At 39.3% G+C, this 5,646-nt stretch overlaps 1 non-coding gene across 1 annotated transcript; it reads right to left on the bottom strand.

The window, feature by feature from the left end:
• Positions 1-5,167: 5,167 nt before the first annotated feature.
• On the bottom strand, positions 5,168-5,240 carry trnar-ucg. Its single transcript has one exon. It is a non-coding gene; the product is annotated as a tRNA-Arg (tRNA).
• Between the last annotated feature and the right edge of the window lie 406 nt (positions 5,241-5,646).

Genomic DNA, 5,646 nt, shown 5'->3' with positions numbered 1-5,646 from the left:
GTGATTAAAAGAGAAATTCTAAATCTTTATTAGAATTTTGAATGTGTTCAGAAGTCATTTTCTTAAATTATATGTGAAAAAAAAAGTTTATATCTCACAATTCAGATTTTTTTTTTCTCAGAAACTGCAAAAACTGCGAGAGAAGTCAGAATTCCATCTGATATCTTTCGATTATGACATTTTTTCAGAATTGCGAGAGTCAGATTCAGAAAAAATAATGCAATTAAAAAAGCAATTGCTCCTTTTTTTAATCACACAATACATTTTTTATTTTTGAGTTCATATCGCACGATTTTCCCGCTTTTTCTCCGCCTCAGAAACTCTAAATTGCAAGAAAAACTGAATTTATATCTCTCAATTCTAACGTTTTTTTTCCTCAGAATAGCAAGAAAAGCAGTCGAAATTTCGATATTAAGATTCACAAATGCATTTTTTATTTTTGTGTCCTATGTCCAGGTTTCCATGCATTTCTGAAAATGTATGCAAATAAGTGCGTTTCTAATTACCCGCAGCCCCGTTTGCGTTTATGCAAACTAATAACGCAAAACGTTACGTCTTGGCACGTCACTAATAATTAGCGTGATGGCGTCTATTCACCGAACCCCGCTCCGGTTTTACCACAGGTGAAACGAACAGGCAAGTTCAAGTTCACGTACGTCTAGACCGTCCCTCTTTCTTCGCACGCGGGGGTCTGTTTACCCTTTGACCCGTGCGTAAGTTGCTATGGAAGGGCGGCGAGAGGGTTCAGTAATGTTCCCGTGAAAAGGCCGTGCTGTCAGGGGCCTGTCTAGTGACGTCCCCCCCTCCTTCCCCGCCTCTCTCCGCAGCTGGGCCCGGTCCCGGAGCCTGGGAATGTTCGGGCTCAGACCTGGTCCACCCCCCTCCCATCGAGACTCAGTCTAGCCGTACCCTCACCCCGCCATCTGCAAGCCGCGCCGTCGAGTTCAGATCTGACGCGCATACGATGGTAACGCGGTAACGCACGTGCGTTTTTACGCACCGTAAACATAAACGGAGATCTGCCGAGACCGCCGCCTTGTAATCGGCGAAGGTGTGTGTTTGGAGTCGGAAAGAGAATTACGGTGTGTAAGAATGTGTGTGTGTGTGTGTGTGTGTGGTTGTCGGGCAGCAGGAGGGTATAATAAAAGGAATCATTTGCATAAGCTGCATGGAGCCCGAAGAGGGTGTTCGGAGGAAAACAACAAGAATGAAAAAAAAGGACAAATCCTGCGTTGTGCGGGCAGAAAGAGAAAGCGAGGGCTCGCGCGTAGGGGAGAGGGTGGAAATTAACGGAGAAAGACTCGAAGCTGCTCCCCTGTGGTAATGAAAGGCATCAGGAGCCTCGACGCATAATATTTGAACACTGTGACAGAGCGCTCGCACTGTTTACAAAGGCCCATTGAGGGAGAGAGAAAGAGATTGATTACGGATCGTTTATTTGGCTTTTGATGAGCGCGGAACATGTGAAAATATTAAAATCGCATCGTCGTCGCCCCGCGGCCCCGCGTGAAGCCGCTTTGTGACTCGGCTTTTGAGCGGCAGGTACGACGGGAAGGTTTTATTCTCGTCGTTTTGCCCACATCATGTCTGTGCAATTAAAAAACCACTGTTTATGGAAGCAGGTCTGTTAGGTTGTGTTGTAAGCGTTGTTGTTTTTTTCTGTTTTGCAGATGCGGACTGAACTCGGCGGAAGCACGCTTTGTCGAAAATTAGCGGGAAATCGACTAATTATGCATCCAGAGAGAACAATGGAAGCCTCGAGCACCTGAAAGTTTAAGATAAAATCGTGTGTGTGTGTGTGTGTGTGAATTGTACTGTACTTCATTACACAGTATTACACCATCATTATAATGCATGTCTTTACAGTTAGTCTTCTTAAAGATACTCACATCTTTCTAAACCTGTATTTTTTCATTATATAATCGTATTTGCGTTGCACTGATAACTGTTAAAAATTGTACATACGCATATTATGTCTATTTGCTCATCAGATTTTTTTTGTCATTTAATTCTGTTTGTAAATATTTCGACTGTATATCGGATGAATAAAAATGCGATACGAATTTTGTGTTTGCGTTTTACTGACGTCAGAGTGCGGGACACCTGATTTGAGTTAATTTGTATCTTAATTTGTAAGACCCACAAAACACTTGTGTCGAGAAGCTGAACTGTGGCAGATTTCAACGGGCGGCGAGAGCTATAAAAAGGTCTGTGGTTTAGTTTCGAGGTTTTGAGTAAAATAATTTTCACTTGAAAAAAAGAAACACTTAACATTTTAATGAAGTCACGTCTAATTCAAATATTAAAATAATTAGGTAACGCTGGGCTACACCTTTTAGAAAAGGAAAAACGCACTGCAAAAAAGTGGATGTAATTAGTCGCGAAAATGCCGTCGCTAAAACTAAAATTGTTGCAATTAGCTGTGTTGTTTTCGTTTCGTTTATTTGATCACAAAGCTACATTTCACACACATACACAGCGTGTATAATTTCCCACTCATTCAGGCTGTATCACTTTCTCTTATTCCTCCTGCATTTATGCAAATGACTGTGAGAATTTCTCTATCAGTGACCTCTGTGCCAGCTAGAATTAAGTGTTAATTAGCCACTGAATAGAGGAGATATGACTACCAGACGCTAAAACGTGCCGAGAATCCCGCGCGCGAATACTCTAATCCTACTATGGCGAAACATACCCTATTAATTATTCATAAACTAAGCCTTCGCCATTGGAAGGATGTCGAGAAACGTAAGCGCAGCCTACTTAATATTCAAAAGACGAACGTTCGCCATTGGAAGGTTGGAAGTCGACGTCAGCGGGATCACATAAATATTAAAGACCCAGGCTTTCACCATTGGAAGATGCGCCAGACACGTCAGACGGCCACTTAATATTCAATTGCGAAGCTTTCGCCATAGTAAGATTCCTAAATTCTCGACAGAGAAAGGATTTTCGTAAAGGACGCTACAAAATAAGCCGTGTACAGCTGTGGAAATTAAGAAGAAAAATCTGCATGAGGAAGCATAATTAAGTGCCTTTATATACAAGCAGGACAAACGCCTCTAATTATATCACTAATTATGTTATTTAAAAGAAAACCGCTGTGCTTCGGTAAAGACAAATTAGACAAAGGAATGACACTGATTAACAACATTTCAGATTATTAGAATCTTAATTCTGTTTATGTTTATTGGGTTCTACCGAGAACAGTTTGTTAAATAAGAACTATCACACTTTTCAAACATTTTAAAATATATAAACGTGAAATTATTTATATTGTTACAGAATATAACAGGTATAATATCACATCTTGAAATATAAACAGTCTTTTACATATATCGGCTGCATAGGCTTATAGAGGATTATATTTTGTTTAATTTTTATATATTGTATTTGTGCTTGCATTTTTTTTTTACGTAAATTACACAGAAAACGACACAACTGCATAAGAAGCATTCTGTTTCTTTACCGGTAATGACCTTTACTCTTTTAGATCAGACAAATAAATGGACACTTGATGGAGTCCAGATGAATGAATTATCATATGGACGTGGACCGGCTGGCCGCTCCCTAGAGGACAATAAACCGGACCAAAATGACAGAGGTCAGAGTTCAGAACGAGAGGTCAAGAACCGCTAATTGAGTGGCGATTTCCTTTTTCTCCCCAGTGACCACCGAGGTCCCTAAAACGATAATGAACCCATGACCCTTCATAGAGACAAACATTAAGACAAGAAAAATAAGAATTAATTTATTCGTTTGTTATTTTAACGATCAAATTCTCAATTAAATTATACACTACACGCATTTTATTAAAGCTAATGTTATCTCATAGATAGATAGATAGATAGATACTATCTTTCTATTCATTCCACAACTGTTGATTCTCTTTCGTTTGGCAGGATTTCTGTCTCTTCACAAGGATATATGTATACTGCACGTTAGCATACCAATAGAGCCGGAGCCTGTGAACCCCCCTGACCCTTTGACCTCTCTCCCCCAAGCATGAATAGCATCACTCAAGGCCTGGACAGGCTTTTCAGCCGGCCTGAGTCGTGCCTAAGCTCCTAAACATGATGATTTAATGTATCCTCAGCCCCCCGGGTAGCTTTTGCAGGGACTAACAGAAGTTTGTTTAAGACACAAACCCCCTCTAAAGACATGCCTCCCCGTCTAACGCTTTCTCTCAGTTACACACAGGCAAACGTCCCTCCCTTCCTGTTCTTCGGGCTCCACACTTGGCAAAATTAAGGGTCTGATCTAACAAGGGCTCTTTCATCTGCTGAGAAAAGCAGTATCTGTTCGACTGGCTTCTATAGGGCTACGCCGGCAAAGAAAAGAAAGCGCATTTACTTGTTCGGAACTGAACCCATAATAATCTGCACTTTAAATCACTGGAGAAGATGTGAGAAAACGTTGAAGAGGCTTGTTAGATATCAACAAATACAAAGAGATGCTTTACTGCGTTGTTTTGAGATTGCTATATTTATTGCAATTTTTATCATTAGCATGAGCATATAGGTTTATATATAATTTAAATATGCAAGTACTCTTTGCAAAAGCCATCTTTAATGTTGTTTACATCTCTGAGTTGTCTTTTATAAATACATACGCTAATACATTTACAGTTAAAATCAAATAAAACTAAATCAGTCTTACAAAATAAAAAACTATGGGAATTCGTTTCAGCTTAGGTTTATACACAGCAATAAGTTCAGTCTTCTGTTATTTGATTTTACTATACTATATTAAATTCTGAAAATGTTACATTCCGAGTGAAGATTAATTTTATGTTCATTTTCTATGACAATAGCGCCCTCTTGCGGCAATATTAAAAAACCGCGTTGGGCTCGTGAATTCGACAAAAGTTCCTCTAGCAAACATTTTTAAAGCGATTTAAAGTAGCGAGAAGATGTTCATATAGCGTTATGTCGCTTCATGTTTTTTTTTTTTGCATTGTAACATGCTATAACAGTGAGGGCATAAATAATATGCTATATCAAAGACGTGAAGTAAGATTAGACCTGCGATCGAAATATGATTGATTAGAAACGTGAGCCAGCAAAATGTTATTTGTTTAAAATGTGTATATTACGCTTACATCGTGTAAGCGTAATATACACATTTTAAACATTAAATAAGAAAACATTGTACTCGTATAAAAACTCGACCCCGGCAGGACTCGAACCTGCAATCTTCTGATCCGAAGTCAGACGCCTTATCCATTAGGCCACGAGGCCTCCGTTATTCTATTGCGAAAATGTGCTCTGGTATGTTTATTACTTTACGAAACACGATAACGTTTGTGCAGACGCGCGCATGTCTGAGACGTTATATTTTAAATGTAATGTCTGGAAATAAATTTAAATCCTTTTACGACAACAGAGGATGTGGTGAAAAGAGTGTACTTAATATTTAGCCAAGATAGGATCTGGACATAGTAAAGTCGAGGAGAGGTAGTCTCAGATTTTTATGACTTTATTTGAACTATTTAGAAAATATTTTCAATTCAGTAACTATCTAAAATCTTTTAAGTGCAAAATATCGATGAAAATGCCACATAGACGGCGTTACGCGGGACCAAAACACTAGGTGTCGCTGTGAAGCAAGTTGCGCTTCATAGAAACGAGTTCTTCGGTCGTTCTG

This window comes from Puntigrus tetrazona, chromosome 25 (assembly GCF_018831695.1).
Source record: "Puntigrus tetrazona isolate hp1 chromosome 25, ASM1883169v1, whole genome shotgun sequence".
In the NCBI taxonomy this organism is placed as follows: Eukaryota; Metazoa; Chordata; class Actinopteri; order Cypriniformes; family Cyprinidae; genus Puntigrus; species Puntigrus tetrazona.
Note: the sequence above shows the minus strand (reverse complement) of the source record. Positions and strands in the feature narration are given on the sequence as shown.